At 45.4% G+C, this 17675-nt stretch overlaps 1 long non-coding RNA gene across 1 annotated transcript in view; it reads left to right on the top strand.

Annotated features, from left to right (window-relative positions):
• LOC143842683 (uncharacterized) overlaps positions 1 to 6652 on the top strand; it is a 29398-nt gene extending 22746 nt beyond the window's left edge. Inside the window, exon 4 of the long non-coding RNA XR_013233284.1 lies at positions 6293 to 6652. This is a non-coding gene — a long non-coding RNA (uncharacterized LOC143842683). The remainder of the gene's footprint in view (positions 1 to 6292) is intronic.
• The last annotated feature ends 11023 nt before the right edge of the window (positions 6653 to 17675 follow it).

The following is a 17675-nucleotide window of genomic DNA, read 5'->3' as shown; positions in this document are numbered from 1 at the left end:
TTGTTTTGAATGGAAACGGTGACACTTGGGGAAGGGGCCTGAATCTTAAAAGAGCACACAGCACATCATAGCAAATCTGAAGAATTATTGAGTTCTGCTCATACCTCATGATGACAATCTCTGCCCCCACCCCTCATTTGCCACTGTTTATTGCATGATTTTTCAGAGGCCAGTTTATCATGTAGTAGGGAGGGGGAATCTGTTAGAAGCTCAGATTACTTAGAGCAGGGGTAGTCAAACAGCGGCCCTCCAGATGTCCATGGACTACAATTCCCATGAGCCCCTTCCAGAGAACACTGGCAGGGGCTTGTAGGAATTGTATTCCATGGACATCTGAAGGGTCACAGTTTGACTACCCCTGGTTAGAGGAACTGATGATTGAAGGCCTGTAGAATTTTGGAATATCTGCTTATGGAGAGCCAGCTTGGTGTTGTGGTTAATAGCAGTGGCCCCTAATCTAGAGAGCAACTTGGATTCGCCACTATTCCTCCCCATGAAGCCTGCTGTGTGACTTTGGGCCAGTCACAGGTCTCTCAGAGCTCTCTCAGCCCCACCTACCATACAAGGCGTCTGTTGTGGGGAGAGGAAGGGAAAGTGATCATAAGCTGCTCTGGAGACTCCTTCAGGTAGTAAAGAGTGGGGTACAAAAAATCCAGCACTTCTTCTTACAATTCTCTGAGTAGTGTCTTGCTCCAAAAAATGACATCAGTATCAAGAAAGAGGAAGGGAAAATTAGGTCCCCTCCCCATTCTGGAACCAGATTGGCTAATATGAAATTTGCTGTGTGGGTTTCTTTTTTCAAATCAGTCAGGTTCTTGAGGGAGATTCCCAAAGTAATTAAAGCAGAAGGGCCTGGCACAGAGAAGGGAAGGAATGTCACAAAGCTGGGAGACAGAAGAAAAGTTTTCCGGCTATTCATCATCGATCAAACAGCTCGGTGGGGAGAAGGGCAATCCACACAGCCAGACAGCAGATGGGAAAATAAATGATCACAGTTCTGCAGCCATCACAGAGAAAGGGAGACATCCGGGAAGAGATGTCCTTCTTCCAGTGTGTTCAAGGGGTCTCCCCCTCGCCCCTGGGACTCTCTGCTGAAGTTTGAAAGGTGGAGAACTTTCTGAATGCAATCCCCTAAGTTGCCTTGTCAAAGGCCCTCCATCAGATGCAGAGGAGTGTGCAGGATTCTTTCTTCTTCTTTTTAATCCTGCCATCTAGCTGTGCCATTTGGATTGCCCTTCTCTGCTGTCTTCTTTCCCTCTGGAAGGCCACTGACAGCCTGCAAGGGCTCCAACAGCCATCTCCTCCCCCCCCCCCCCCATGCTTTGGGATGTTTACAGGCCCACTCAGGATGACACAAATCAAGACTTGGACTGGAGAAAAAGAAAAAGAGATTTGCAGGCATCCCATCTTGGATTCTTTTGGACCCTCTAAAACGCAGGGATATTGTACAGGTAGTTTTTCTTTTGGTCATGCGATACCCTTTAGGAAACATAATGAACTGAACACATTTTTATTTTATTCTCTTTGGTCCTTATGACATCCCTGTGAAGAAGATGAAGGGGAGAGAGTCCCACTTGACCACATTCACTTAGGGCAGGAGTGGTCAAACTGTGGCTCTGCAGATGTGGTCCACGGACATCCGGGCCACTCCTGACTTAAGGCTTTCCCACTTCCTCAGTTTCCTCACTTGTAAGTTTCTGTTTCTTCAGGGTTTATTTCTGTTTGTGCTTTGCTCCCTCTGGTGGTTAATCCAGTATTACACAGGTTTAGCTGTGGCATAAAACCCATATGCTGGTTATAAACTGCTGTAATATGGAATCAATCTATACAGGGAACAAAACATGTGCAGAACAGAAATTCCCCCATCCCAAAGAAACAGGCATTTACAAGCAAGGAAGATGAAAATGCACAAAAGCCCATAGTGAGTTTCTTGGCAGAAGGGGAAATCTGAACCCACATTTCTATTTGTCTATTTATCTATTTATCTATTTATCTATTTATCTATTCATTCATTCATTCATTCATTCATTCATTCAATTTGTTCCCCACCACTCCTGACAAGCTAGCTCATGGCAGGTTACACAGTAAAAAACCCTCTAGCCCCTCTACCTTCTCATGTTATTTAAATACTATCATAAACTGGAGATGACCAATTTAATTTACGATATTTGGCTTATACAGCTATTGTCATATATGCTTAGGCCCATAATGTGTTTAGCCATAAACTTCCCCCATTCCCTCAGGGGCCTCTGCATAAATTTGCATCAAACATTTCCCAGACTTCTTACCAACAAAGGAATCAGGTTTATTAATATCACAAATAAATACATGCTGGATTAATATTCATCCACCATTGATATGGAAACACATCTACTGACATGCTTCCTGTATTGGAAATGATAACAGACATAACATCCATTTGTCCCACCCCCGTCTGTGACAGACAGGCAGGGGAAAGAAGGAGCATGCCAGTAGATGTGAAAGGAGCCAGCCATGGGGTGAGCAGCTGAGGTGGTGGCAGCTGAGCAGGATGGAAGACAGGTGGTGGAGGTGGCAGCTGGTCAGGGCTGGTGCTGAGCCCTGCTTGCTGTGCAGCCTCTGCCACCCACAACTGCTGTACTCATCTATCCTTCACCTGCACCCAGCCTCTACCTGAGGTCAAGCGCCCTGCTCTCCTTCTCTGGTCTTCAGGCTGGGATGAAGGAGTCTGCCACGGGGGTGGGGGCAGAAGATGGGTGGTGGTGGCGGTGTGAGCAGAGCTCAGTGCCAGCCCTGCCCACTGCCACTGTGCCCCGGTCACTGTGAAAGTTGAGGACCCCAGTCTCCTCTTGGCTTCATGCCAGGATGAGGGGGCATGGGGATGCAGTGGGAGCAGCCCGCATCATTACGTGGAATGTGTTTCTGCAAAAATGGGTGAGAATCCGCTTGTCGCTATATTTTTAAAATGTAATTTTAAAATGTAATTTAATTAATAGGCTGACTACATAGCATAACCATTCTGCCAGCTGTCTGGATCTATCTGAGGCTTAATTGAAATAGCTAAAGAAGATGGGTATTGGTGGCTAGAAGATGCATATTTTGGATGTTGGCCTTTCATGACTAGTGGCTCCTAGTGGCCAAATCCCCCACACTTAAGTGGTCGGGGCTGGAGAGATGCAGCTGCGTTTCCAGCATTTCAACAGGTCCACCAAACTGGGTCTTTAACAAATGCTTGATGAGTTTTAGTAGCCCACAGAGATCTCCCATTCTGTTTCCTGTCTTTGGGGAGCCCCTGCTGGTGGTGTGTATCTGTAGACCACCAGGGTACCATCTCCCTTGCCTTTCTTTGCCTATGTGCTAAAAGAGCAGCAGGATGGCAAAGTGACTCAGGAATGGAGTGGATCCCTCCCATGTTGTTACACTTGACTTTTTCCTCACTTCCTGGTGCTTGGCTTGTGTTTCCAGTCCCAAGTCTGTTGCTCATAGTCCTGGCCTCAATGCCAGTAAAGTCACAGAGAGGCCGTGCGGTGTAGTGGTTAAGAGCAGCAGATTATGCTCTGCAGAACTGGGGTTGACTCTCCACGTGAAACCTGCAGGGTGACTTTGGGTCAGTCACAGTTCTCTTAGAATTATCTCAGCCCCTCCTGTCTCACCAATTGCTGGTTGTGGGGAGAGGAAGGGAAGGCAGTTGTAATCTGCTTTGAGAGTCCTTAAAGCATGGAAGAGGAGGGTATGAAAACTTCTTCTTCTTCTTCTTCTCAGTGATCTTTCCTTTTTTTGACATAGGACCCTGACTTTCTGTCATATGCTCGCAGGTCAGTGGGACCCAGGTCTGGAAAGGCTGGAAGCGCTTGCTGTTAAAAAAATCAATAAGTCCCAAATCCTCACTGATGCCGGTCAAACTTTACGGGAAGATGGAACCCCCAGTAGCAATTTATCAACCTGAGTTGACAAGCTGGCTCCCACGGTGGGACCAAGCGGTGGAGAAAAAACTCACGGATGTAATATCTGCCTGTTAGGCTTTTGTTAGCCACGAGCTCCCATTTTTTAAAAAGAAAAAGCTGCCAGCTCTAGAAATACCTTCAAGAAGCAGTCAGATTGGGAGGGGGCTAAACAGAACCGATTATTAAAAAGATAGCATCCAACAGGCCTGTTTAGCCACTAAGGTAATCTCACCTGGTCCCATGTTTTTATTCCAGGTTTTTCAGTCCAAATGTGAAATCTCCCCTCCAGTTTTATTCACAAGAACTATTAGAGTTGTGAGAAACAGAGAGCTTTCACGCTTTGTTTGATTTTTCCATTAGACATGCATGCAATATGAACCTATTGATAAGTCGTGCTGATCTTGTATTTACGCCTGGACAAAAAATAGCACTTTAGGGTGGAGATGGGTTATTTGAACAGCAATGGATTTCTCCTGTCTGCTGTCTGCCCCCTCCAGTAGAATAAGCCAGAAGTCCCAGTTTTAAAATAATCTACATAGGTTTCTCCTGCAACTGCTTCCTTTACCACCAGGGGGCAGCAGTTCCTCACTTCACAGAGACACTACCTGGTTATGGAAAGGAGATCTGGGATTTTACAAAACACTGTTGCTGGTTATTCGTGGGCTGGCATTTTTTCGGAGTGAAAGCCTCGGAGATTGGGATGCATCTTTAAAAACGCAGAGCCCTTGTGACACAAACAGGGTCCTTGTACGGAGCAGGGAATAAGGGGTGTTTGTGTGAGACATGGAAAAAGAAGAATTGGGTTTTATACCCCGCTTTTCACTACCTGAAGGAGTCACAAAGTGGCCTTCCTTCCCCACAACAAGCACTCCATGAGGGAGATGGTGTTGAGAGAGCTCTGACAGAACTGATCTATGACAACAGTTCTATGATTAAGGTCACCCAGCTGGCCGAGTGTGTAGGAGGAGTGGGGAAACAAACCGGGCTTGCCTGATTAGAAGCTGCCACTCTTATCCCCTGCATCAAGTTGAGACCCGAGGACAGCAATAAATGGAGTGGCCAAAGCTGATTGTTCCCACAATAACAGAGGCACAGACACACCCATCTCTGGCAATATTGTCCCTGAAACTTTAGGTGATACAGGCATGTTCCCTGGATCCACAGGATTCCATGATGACAAGGGATCCACCTGGGACAGAAGCAGCCAATGGGTGTCGTGACTGCCTAGGGCTTGCTGAATAACACACTGTCAATCCACTTTTTGCGCGCTTCAACAACTGGGTTTTAATGTGCGAAATGGCAAAAATCTGCTTGCAAAAGATTGCTGAAATACATCAAAGTGCATTGCTCAGCATGTGTGAAAGCAACTAGGGCCACGTTCTGGAGGGAGCCTTGAGCTCAGTTGGGGGTCTGAAAACTGAGCCCAGAGAAGAAGCAGGGGGAGGGGCTCCCAATGGAGTTTGTGGAAAATAGATTCTGGATGATGAAGAAGAGCCGGCTTTTTAGACCCCCTTTCACTACCCATGGGTGTCTGAATGTGGCTTACAATCACCTTCTCTTCTTCTCCCCACAACAGAAACCTTGTGAAATAGGTGGGGCTGAGAGAGCTCTGAGAGAACACTGGCCCAAGGTGACCCAGCTGGCCGCATGAGGAGGAGGAGCAGGGGATCCGACCCAGTTCTCCAGAGCCGAGTCCACCCCTCTTATTACTTTTTAATAAAAACAGTCTGCCATCAAGCTAATGTATTAAGGGGTACTTTTGTTTGGGGGCGGGTATTATTGTATTTTATTGTATTGTTGGGAACTGCTGCAAGACTTCTTGAGAGCATAGAAATGTGAAAACAAACAAACAAACCAACATACATACATACCCGATTAGACCTGCAATCTTCAAGGGATTTCCCGGGTAGTAAGTCCTATCAAATAAAATGGTACTCAAAATGAGTGGATCGAATCATGCTTTTTCCTTAAGGGGCATTGAGAAGGACCAAATCAAGGTCTCTGATTCTAGAACCCTTGCAGAGAATTGTATCTTTTGTGTGTGTGTGAAGGAGCTTGAAGAAGGTCAGACTCCTCAGGTTTAGTTACAACGGCTTGACGCAGCGCTGTCCGTAGTTGAAGCTTTTCTCGAAAGAGAGATAAAAATAAACCCTTTGCCTAGTATCAGTTTATCAACCCCTGTTAAAGGGGGGGGGGGGGAGCTATCATAGCCAATGAAAAACATCCCTGATTCTAGAGGTAAAGAGAGAAGCCAGTCTCAGATCACCTGTGGGGCTTCCACCCACCCCATCTCCCCCCACCCAGAGCTGTCCTGAACAGCAGTGTGAAAGAGCAAAAAAACTAATTTTAATTCTGTTTGTTTTGGCAAGAACACCCACCGACGAAGAGGACTGCTAACATATCCCGCTCGGAGAAGAGGAGCCCCTTTCCAATCCACCGTGATTTCCTGTGACCAGTCGCAAACAGGCATCGGTGAAAATGAAAGGAGAAAACACCCTTCCGTGTGTCTAATTATAATCTCTGGGAAGGTGTTATTTCTGCCAGCATTAACATTTACCTGTCAGGCGCTGGGAGGCCAGACCTGCCGATGAGCCACCTAGAGGAGGTCAACACAGCCTCATTAAGAGCGTCTCAAATCAAGACACCTCAGTCGCTCGGCTGGCGGCACAGGCTCCCTTGCAACCGCCGATGCTGACTGGGGAGTCAGGAACTTGCTCCTAGCTTCGGGATGAACCATCCTAACATGGGAATGTTTGAATCTCTGCTAGTACTTGGTAAGAAGGGCGGAGAACTTCATTTATGCCCTTATGAGCCAAGGATTCCCAGTCAGGGTTCCGGGAAACCCTGGGGTTACACGAGATCTGCCCAGGGGTTATGTGGCCTTTCCCAGAGGTTTGGATGGCTGCTGACATCACGAAATACCACTGGAGCCCACTTCCCCTGTTGTCCTACAGGCCTCATCTCTTTCTCCACCATGGAAATGGTAAATGAGTGATTGATTGGCTGGCTGGCTCCTGAATCCTCTTTGAAGGGGCGTGTCACTGCTTTCGGGGTTCATTGAAATCTGATGAATATTTCAGGGGGTTGTCCATAGAGGTCATGGACTGGTGTAATGCTCCATAGGTCACTGCACTGCTGGAGCTGTCCCCCAAATCTTTTTTCATCAAAGGAAGGGGAAGGGGTGATTTCTGCCAATTCCCTCTCCTTCTACTGCAGACCCCCCCCTGCCCTTGCCTCCTATAGTGTTCATAAGAGTCCTCTAGTCTCCAGGAACAACATTTTGGAAGACTTAGACTCCACCTACTTATTAAAAACTCCTTGAATTTGTTGGGGAGTTTTGTGTCTCTCAGAGGCACACCGACTCTTCTCTGTATGGGACCACAACATTTAGGGAGAAGCAGCTCCTCCTCTATCCCATTTTTGCCTCTGCCCAAAGGAAAAGAGCCGGGGCATGTCTGCAAGGCACAGAACTCCCATTGCATGAGCTATCCAAAGTATTAGCAAACATGAAGACTTGGTGAATTTTAGATGAAACCTTTCTGTGTATTTTCAGCAATCCCTCAAAGGTGCCATACATCCTCTTCAATTTTACTTCTTATTTTGGATAATTGGTTGGAATAATAGATTGTAATATGATGTAATGAATAGTAGAATGTATTCTTTTGATCTGGGAGATCACTACACAGCCATTCGCCCCACTGCAAACATCATCTCCTTGCGCGAGAGGAGAAGGATGGGTTGTAATGCCTGGGCCTCAGTTAATTACTTTGAGCATTTGACAATTAAGGGTACATCTGCCCATCAATCTGCAATTTCAAAATATTTATTTCCTTCGCTATGCACTCCCCTCTCCCTGAATTAACCATATGAACAAAGCAACCATTTAAACTAAGCTTGTTATCCTTGTTTGCTCCTTGAATCTGTTAGACGTCCTCATTATGCTGTATGCTAATTTACTGCTCACCCTCTGCCTATATGTATGGACTGGTAATTTCTGTTTCAATCTATTATCAGCCTGGATGTTAAAAAAAGGTAAAGGTATCCCCTGTGCAAGCACCGAGTCATGTCTGACCCTTGGGGTGACGCCCTCTAGCGTTTTCATGGCAGACTCAATATGGGGTGGTTTGCCAGTGCCTTCCCCAGTCATTACCATTTACCCCCCAGCAAGCTGGGTACTCATTTTCCCGACCTCAGAAGGATGGAAGGCTGAGTCAACCTTGAGCCGGATGCTGGGATTGAACTCCCAGCTTCATGGGCACAGATTTCAGACTGCATGTCTGCTGCCTAACCACTCTGTGACACAAGAGCCTGGTTGTTGTGTATATCCAAAGATGAACTATAAAATTTGTTGTAAATATAGTTGAACGTTGCTACCCATCTCGTTGCTATGGGTGGCTGTTCTTAGGGAGGAACATCATCACTCACGTGTTCATGGCAATCACTGATGCGCCGGTCCACCAAACTGCCTTCTGCATGTGCCTCGTACTGTTTAGCAAAGCGTCTGCGACATCAGCAAAACCCACTCCGTTTGCATGGTGCCTGCCCATCATGAGAAAGGGAACTCAAATGCCACGAGAGGGGTCTTTGCTCTGAGGTGGATCCCGTCAACAGGACGGCTTCATCTGTCAAGTGACACTGGCCCCACCCCACCACACTCCAGCCTTCTCTGACAGGAAGTTTGGGAATTGCTGAGATAGACTTGGCTCTGGGCTCCTGGCCAAGCACAACTGTCAACTCTCTAGGTGGCCATGAGGAAATAATTAACAGCAAGATAGGAACCAGGGCGTCGTGAGGGGGACTCTGATATAACTTATGAAACCCATCTTCCTCTGAAAGGATTACAATGATTAACCATAATCCCGGGGGGACTGATTCGCTCTATTATCTCACCGGTCCGAGGGCTCTTCCCGCGTGTCCCTTCAAACACGATCATTATGTTTCCCCTTTGTTGTCAGCGTATCTGCTTCCCTCATCCTCTTTGCATATTTAAAAATCAATTCCTGTCATGGACGGGTATTATGCGAGGGGTTATTATTTTTTTGTAAATATATATATATATATAATAAAAAAATTAAAAATCAAGCAGAGACATCCATCAAAGGAGGAGGCTGGGGAAAGAAATGTCACGCCTAATAGCTGTTATCGACACAGCCATCGGTGACAGAAAAGCTGCTTTTGGCTAATTTGCATGGTTTCAGTGACACTAATTAAGAAGCCTGGTATCTTTTATAAGGCGATAAAAGGGGAAGCCGTTCTGTGTGTGTGTGTGTGTGTGTGGAGGGAAGGGGAAAGGCTGCCAGATTATTGCTGCTCCAGCAGCCTCAACAAGAGGCAAGTAGGGCTGGCCAAAATATTGAAAGAATCCTGACGGATAGATTCAAGTGGGTCGCCGTGTGGGTCTGAAGGAGAGGGACAAAGGTTCAGTCCAGGGCCACCTTAAAGACCAACAAAATTTTATTCAAAGGCGTGAGCTTTTGTGTGCTTCCTCACCTGTTTAGCCCTTAGCATACCTACCAGATTCGTCGAAAAGCCAAGAGTGGCCAGTCTTTTCAACCGAAAACTGATTAACGTGTTCTCACGTTTGCTGACCCGTTTCCCAGATGTATTTTGTAGACTGTGATCCAGAAAAGGCCATGAGTTTAGGTTGTTCAATTAGCCCAAACTGATCAGTGTCTTGGCATCATTGACATGAGGCAATATCGGTGGCCTGACTTAACGTGAGGCATTTTCATGTCTTCAGCTAAACTGAGAAAGCAGCTTGGGGTTTGTGTTTCATCAGGTCCTGTCCATGTTTTACACTCATCCTGGCTGGATTTAATCAAGAGGTTATAGTTGACTCCATCTAATCTGCCTAGCTCAGACTTCCTCAACTTTTTTTTACCACCGAGAAACCCCTGAAACATTGTTCCGGCTTGGAGAAACCCGAGGAGTGGTGGGATCATGAAGAATATGGTTGGGAAGCAGAGCTTTGGACACGGCCACCAGTGGCTTCTCCCCTCCCCCTCTCCATCCCATCATTGGCCATTAGGGGAAGGGTGCAGGTCAACATGATCATATATTGTCATATTACCTGCTAAATGTTTAACAAATTTTAAAAATATATATATAAATTGATTGGCTCCCACTTTGTTAGGAAACCCTTCCAGGGCCATCAAGAACCCCCAGGGATTCACAAAACCCTGGTTGAGAAAACCTTGTTTAACAGCAAGATAGGAACCAGGGCGTCGTGCTGGATGGGAAATATGTTAATCCCATGGATGACTGGAGAAGACAACTTCCCTTTCCCTTCACACTCCCTTTGATGGCTCAGCCTCAAAAGTGTTGTTGGCAGCAAGTTAAAAAGATGTCCCAGTTGCTCGGCTGACACGGAAGAATCATGAGGCAGTGTGTTTGGGTTCTGTGAATTATTAGGCAAGCCGGTTGGGCAGAGACTCATCCATCATGAGGCCTACCTCTTACCCACTATTGAAATGAGATGTCCAATGTACAGAGCTCCTGGCTGTTCAGGCTACTAGTTGCAGTACTGCAAAAAAAAAGATCCAACCCCGGGGGATTGGTGCTGAAGTCAAGATTTCACAGCACAATCTAATGTTGCTGGATTATTTATTCATTTATATTTAAAAATATTTTATGAAACATTTTCTATGAAGGTAGATTTTCTATGAAGAAGCTGTTTTTATATCCCACTTTTCACTAATCCTGGTGGGGCTGAGAAAGTTCTAAGAGAACAGTTCTGTGAGAACAGCTCTTTGAGAACTGTGACCAGCCCAAGGTCACCCAGCTGCCTGTATGTGGAGGAGTGGGGAATCAAACCTGGTTCTCCAGATTAGAGTCTGCCACTCTTAACCACCCCACTACAGTGGTGTAGATTTGCTCCTGTTTTAGGATGGATTATTATTTTTGTTTTAGAAAAAAACAGGAATGTTAATTTAGGGTCTTTATCACCCCAGTGGGAAAGACATTTGACCAATGGGAAGATGGATACTCAGCGGATTAATGGATGCAAATTAGAAGGTTCAGTAATTGATTCTTATCGTTGTCTTTCAATAAACCTTTTAATGTGTATCAAGTAAACCAAAGGCTCCCAGGCAGGTTGAGCTTGTGGGTACTTTCAAAATGTTATGAACACAGAGTAGGTGCCGCTACAAAATGGCTGCTGTCGGGGGCTTGGACCGATGGGTAAACGTTGGGAGTTTCCAAGAGCAACATCCATCTATGATAGCAGAAGCTTTTTCGGAGTGGGTTGATCTCTACAGACACAAAGATGCCTCCTGGGCTCTTCTGGAGCACCTCCTGCTCCAGTGAGGAATGCTGGGATTGTCTCTTTGCTTTGGGGCACCAGGAAACATCTCAGTGGCTGCCATGACACCCTGCTGGAGATCCCGCAACTAAGCCCTTGAATCTGTGATTTCTTCCTGCTCTCAGGTGTCTCGCTCATGGGGGTGATATTAACAACGGGTTGTTGGTTGGTGTGGGAAAGGTGACCCATTCTCACGTTCAGCATTGCACTGAGGAAAAGGAATGCCTTCTACCTCCTCAGGTGTAGAGTGCACACATCATACTTTCTTCAACCCCAGATGGAGGGGGAGGGGGGAGCCAGGCAATAGCCAGTTCCAAGTTACCCATGTGCTGTTTTTTCATGTGGTTTCATTATGGGGCCACACGTATTCCTATGTGTTCGGAATTCTTCCTAGGATGTAATGACTCAAGATGTCCGAATAGCCTTATTTTTAGCCTCCTGTTTCATTTTATGTCCTGGGAATAATCCAGGAAACATTTTTAATCCATATTCTTTTAACTCCACACTTTGTCATTTCTATGAAGACGTGAATGACAATGGGAGTTCTGAACTCCCATTGTAAATTATTCTGTTTCCTTTGCCTGTCAATGGATATTCTTCAATACATGTCCCGGCTCAACAATCAGCTTGTGCACCTCTTCGATGCTTATGTAGCATGTGATGCCTTTTATACACACGCCGGATTCCGATGATTGTTCCACCTCTTTTTCAAGTGGAAGGATTATACATGTATGGATACAACCACAAGCATGTGGCTGTTGCATTACAGTGGCTGTTTGGAGGCAGGGCTGCAGTCCCATTATCCAGGACTGGCTCCAGATCTTTGCAGAACAAACTAGTACGTGGTTCCCCTGTCATAGCGTTATGGTTTGTGAAGATGGACAACAAATTATTTTTTTCTGTGGCCATCAAGTTCTAGCCAATTTATGGCAACTTCCATCTGGTTTTCAAGAGACATTCAGAGGAGGTTTGCTTGGTGGTGGTGGTGGTGGTGGGCTCCCATTCAAATTCTGACCAGGGCTGATCTGGTTTAGCTTCCCAGGTCTGGTGAGATCAGGGTCCCTGGGCTATCCAGGTCAGGGTAGAATATTTCATAGGACAAAGTAATGTGTTTCTGTGGAGGCCAGTTTGCTGGCGAGTGTCACAAGAGAATGCCCATTGACTCAAATGTCACTTAGTTGGTTTAACGTGATAATGAAAACCTCCCAGGAGGATAATGTTCCTGCCTTTGGCAGGGGCCCTTCTTTGGTCCGGACACATTTGGAATAGATTTGACTGCCTGCCACCATCTGGGGCTGAATAATTGTCTGTGTCAAGGACTCCAAGCAAGGTTCTGGGAAACTCTGGGGTTATGTGAGAGCTCCCCACGGGTTATGCGGCCTTTCCCAGAAGTTCAGATGGCTCCTGACATCACTAAGAATCACTGTTGCTCAACAGCCCTAGTGTCTTTCTCCACAATGGAAATGCTAAATGCTCAGTTGACTAATTGGCTGGTTCCTGCATTTTACTTCCCTGCCCTCTTTGGGGGTTCCTCGGAGCCTGACAAATATTTCAGGGGTTTCCCTGTGGTCAAAAGGTCGAAAAGGGCTGATCTCTGTGATGTCCACGCTCTCTTTTGCAGCAGCATTTGTGTAAGATCTGTTCACACTGGTCAGCAGGGAGCTGGAGTTGCCACAATCTTGTTAGGTCTAAGGTGCTCCTGGTCTCTTGCTGTTTCCTACTGCTACAGACAGACTAAGACTCATCAGTTTATATTACAGCAATAACCACAAATCAGGCCTGAGAATGATGGGAGATCAATGGGGAAAACACTAGCCTGCAAAGGCTTGAAAGCATTTGAGGCTCTCCATTACCATGAAGGGAGTGTGTCATGGCAATTCCTGACTCAGTGATTTGTGTGGGCCCAGCCCTTGTTAGGGAGTTTGGACAAAGACAAGGCCGCCGTGAAACCTGAGTTTGCTTCAAAGGAAGAGATCTTGATTATACCCTAAAAGACAGGATTTTTTTTTCAAATGTGAAGATTAAAGTCGGCTGTTATTTTCATTACCCAAGCCGAATGGGGAAAAGATCTCAGGGAAAATTCAATTTTAACATCAAGGCAGACATGGGGACATTTCATAACCGTCTTGAACTAAAATTAAAAGCAATTGATTCTGGAAGGGCGCAAAGATCAGCACAATGAAGTGTGCATGTTAAAACGGGCTGCGGTGTTTTGGCCTTCTGTAAAGCATCCTTTGATTTGAAGAAGATAAAATAAAAAGAGCTCTTTCCCACACAAACCTGTATGAAGCAGGTATATTGAGAGAGAGTCACACACCCAAGATATGCTTGTACCTATGGAAGGGCATTTGGTGATAAATGTGGTATAGACTTACCCGCAGCCCGCCAGTGACACTGTGGAGGAGCAGGTGCAAGAGAAACATGCTCTGGTGCTGCTTCAGCAGCTGGGTAGGCAGGTGTGGCATGGAAAGCAATGTGCACAGACGTGAGGGGGGCAGGCTAGTGGCACCCTTATAAGGACACAACGTGAAGAAGCCCAGCTCCCTTCCCTCCCTCCCCCCTGTGGCAGCTGAGTGGAGCAGCTTCCCACCCACCCTGTTATATGCTGGTTGTCTTGAGTTCTGCTCAATCATACACATTGCAATTATTATTATATTGCTGTTGTTGTTGTTGTTGTTGTTTCAGTTTATTTCCTGCCACTCCGGAGACCGGCTCATGGCGGGTTGCAGAATGTCCACTAAACCCCCCAATAAAACCCCATTAAAAACCAACAGGACAACAAAAACATATAACAAAAACCGGAACCAGCAAGTACATTTTGCATCTTCCGGTAACATTGATGATTCAGAAAGTTGGTTGATATTTTCTCAGTGGGTATAAATTGTTTGGAAAAGCCCTCTGATTTTCCTCCTAAGATGGTGGAGAGAGAGAGCTAGTATAATTTATACATCTGTACACCGCCCGTGGCGCCGCGGGCGCCACGGACTAAATAAAACAGTAAGGGGTTCTGGGGCGGGATGTGTCCGGGATGAGGAAGGGTCCGGATTGGACCCTTCCTCATGACAGACAACCGGAGGGACCAAACGGCAGGCGCGAAGCGCCTGCCGATTGGTCCCTCCGATTCCCAGCCCCAGCAACTGCGAGCCGCGCTCAGCGCGGCTCGCAGTTGCTCCCGGCCTGACGTGGTGAGAGGCGCGAAGCGTCTCTCACCGCGTCAGGCCGGCCCCAAGGAAGCCCCCGCCGCAAACACAACACAAGACTCCAGCCGCCGAGAAGCTGCAGAAAAAAAAGAAACACCCCCGGAGGAGCCTTTCGCCGCTAGCGCGACGAGAGGCAGCAGAAAAAAAAAACCCTGTAGGAGCTCCAAGCCGCCGCGCCGACGAGAGGCAGCAGAAAAAAATTAACCCTGTAGGAGCCTTTCGCAGCTCCAAGCAGCAGAAAACAAAACCCTGAAGGAGCCTTTCCCAGCTCCAAGCAGCAGAAAACAAAACCCTGAAGGAGCCTTTCCCAGCTCCAAGCAGCAGGAAAAAAAACCCCTGTAGGAGCTCCAAGCCGGCACGCCCACGAGAGCTAGCAGAAAAAAAAAACCCTGCAGGAGCCTTTCACAGCTCCAAGCAGCAGAAAAAAAAACCCTGTAGGAGCCTTTCGCAGCTCCAAGCAGCAGAAAACAAAACCCTGAAGGAGCCTTTCCCAGCTCCAAGCAGCAGGAAAAAAAACCCCTGTAGGAGCTCCAAGCCGGCACGCCCACGAGAGCTAGCAGAAAAAAAAAACCCTGCAGGAGCCTTTCACAGCTCCAAGCAGCAGGAAAAAAAACCCTGTAGGAGCCTTTCGCAGATCCAAGCAGCAGAAAACAAAACCCTGAAGGAGCCTTTCCCAGCTCCAAGCAGCAGGAAAAAAAACCCCTGTAGGAGCTCCAAGCCGGCACGCCCACGAGAGCTAGCAGGAAAAAAAAACCCTGCAGGAGCCTTTCACAGCTCCAAGCAGCAGAAAAAAAAACCCTGTAGGAGCCTTTCGCAGATCCAAGCAGCAGAAAACAAAACCCTGTAGGAGCCTTTCCCAGCTCCAAGCAGCAGAAAAAAAAAACCCTGTAGGAGCCTTTCACAGCTCCACGCAGCAGAAAAAAAAAGCACCTCCTGGTGTCCCCTGGGTCCTAGCGCCCATTGTATTCCTGGTTGCAATGGGCTTTCTTGCTAGTCAATAGATATTATAGTTAATTGCAAAAATGAAAATCCCTAAAAGAAATTGGCCTTTTTAGACATTGATGACCTCTGAAGGAACTGAAAATATACAGATCGGTGCTTTCTTAATGTTTACCCTCACATTCACACAAGTTTGGTATAAGCCTAGACTATTTCCCCAAAACACAGTTTCTGTCTCACCCTTTTATCAACTAGCCTCAAGGGCAAGAGGAGCTCTCTTTCTCCAAAATCTTATTATTCCGAATCTTGAATCTCAAGATAATGCTGGCACATTTTTACACCACCTGTCCTTCATGGAGCTCAGGGTGCTGAGCAACAAGATCACCTAGTGATCATCAGGGCAGGTTCGGGATTCTGGATCTCACAAACTGGCCCTGCTCAACATATATCATTAACTCCCAATATCAACAATCAAACAAAACACCTTGCTGGAGCTTTTAGCCACAGCTAGATTGCTTGTTAACCCGGTACTGGAAGAATGCTAAAGGGATCCCCTTAAGAGAGGTGGCATGCAAAAATAAGAATTATAGCAGCACTTTAGAAACTCCCAAATAAAATTAGGTTAATTCAGGGGTGAAAAAAGGAAGAGGACTTGATGACATTCTGGACTGGTTTAATAAAGTATCTGATGGAATTTCCAGACTATATATTTTAAGAATGTTTTTAAATGGGATAGAGGCATTTCTATTTATTTATTTTTTATTGTGTTTGAGATTGGATTAAGGCGATGCATATAATATTGTTAAGAACTGAATTTAATAATTTTATGCAGAAAGAATGCCAACTGCCCCTCATCCTTTTGTTTTTGGTTTCATTTCCGTTTTTGTCTGATACATTTTTACGTCTTTTGTGTCCTTCTTTACTGGTCAGAACAAAACAGTTTTTATGATAGTTAACTGCTATGTCTGTTATCAGATGGTTTTGTTCAGTTGTGTTTTTCTAGTGTGGTTTTTGTTCATATGTGTATAATAAAACTTATTTTTTAAAAGATTTTTATAAAAAACCCAAACCACCCAATGTAGAAACTGAATATAATAGGGGGAGTTCAACATTTCTACTCAGAGGCCCACCAGTAATAATTTGGATAATTAAATGAAAGACAAGGAAATGAATAGATGAGATCTTCCACTGGTGTTCTGGTGATGTTACCGGACAAATCGCTAAATGAAAGCATAGTTAAGAGGAAATTGGCTGCTGCATGTGAGTCCACAACTATGCTGGTTTAAAAAGAATTACAATCCTTTTTTTTCCAGTGGAGAAAAAGGAAACAAAACAAAAATAAAAATAAAAGACTGATTAAAATCAGTCTCTTGACAAAGCTCTCCCATACCTGCGAGCTGAAGGCCGATGCTATATGAATAGTTTATGCTACAACTTTGAGTTGGATATATAGTAAAAAGACATGATTGTCAGCAATATAGAATAGGAAAAATATTGGAATATTGGAAACTTGCAAGGATAATTTTCACAGTCATAAGAGGAAATAACCACGGATGAAAATTCAACATTGAAAATGGCACAAATCTAGAGTCTGTTTTGGTTGCTTCATTCATCATTAAAATAGAGTTAAGACACATTATGACGTTTGATTCAATATCTTATTAATTTGTATTGTATAAATATTATACTTTATACATATTTTGATAGCCTAGGACAGGTTCTCTCTTTTTTCTGTTGGTACGTTTATTCAGAACTGCCTGTTTTCTTCGTGTTGTGATTAAAATTTTTAACAAGGCAATCAATACGCTCCCCTCTATATTTGAACATTGCCAAAATATTTATGAAATCCTCGTGTATTGTGTGTGGATTGCCATCCAGAATCGGTGCTCTTGTCTATTCCGATTTGCATAAGGAAAAGAGGCCAAGGTCTCGGACAGTATTAAAAAGAACAGAGCCACTAAATAATGTCTGAAAACTTTGAGCAAGCAAGCGATCTGGTCACTTTAGAATGGATGTTTTCAATTGAGATCTTCAGCCTTTCTTTAAAAAAACAATGCTGTTTCCCCAAAAAGGAGTGAGGATTTCTGTTCCTCTGACTGTGAGGAATAGAATGTTGGAAGAGTTTAAATTTTTCCAAGAGCTGGAGCAGCAGGTTGCTTAAAAAATTAAAATAAGTTTTATTAAGAGGAGAAAAAAACCTTTGTAGAAGAGCTAGAATCCTTCCCTAACAGAATCCTGCCTGTTCTGTGTGCGCTCTGCCTGTTGCTCTGGAGGCAAGGAGGGAGGAAGTGTGCTTGAAGGAACAGGAAGTCT

This window comes from Paroedura picta, chromosome 8 (genome assembly GCF_049243985.1).
Source record: "Paroedura picta isolate Pp20150507F chromosome 8, Ppicta_v3.0, whole genome shotgun sequence".
In the NCBI taxonomy this organism is placed as follows: Eukaryota; Metazoa; Chordata; class Lepidosauria; order Squamata; family Gekkonidae; genus Paroedura; species Paroedura picta.
This window is presented reverse-complemented; position numbering and strand designations above follow the sequence as displayed.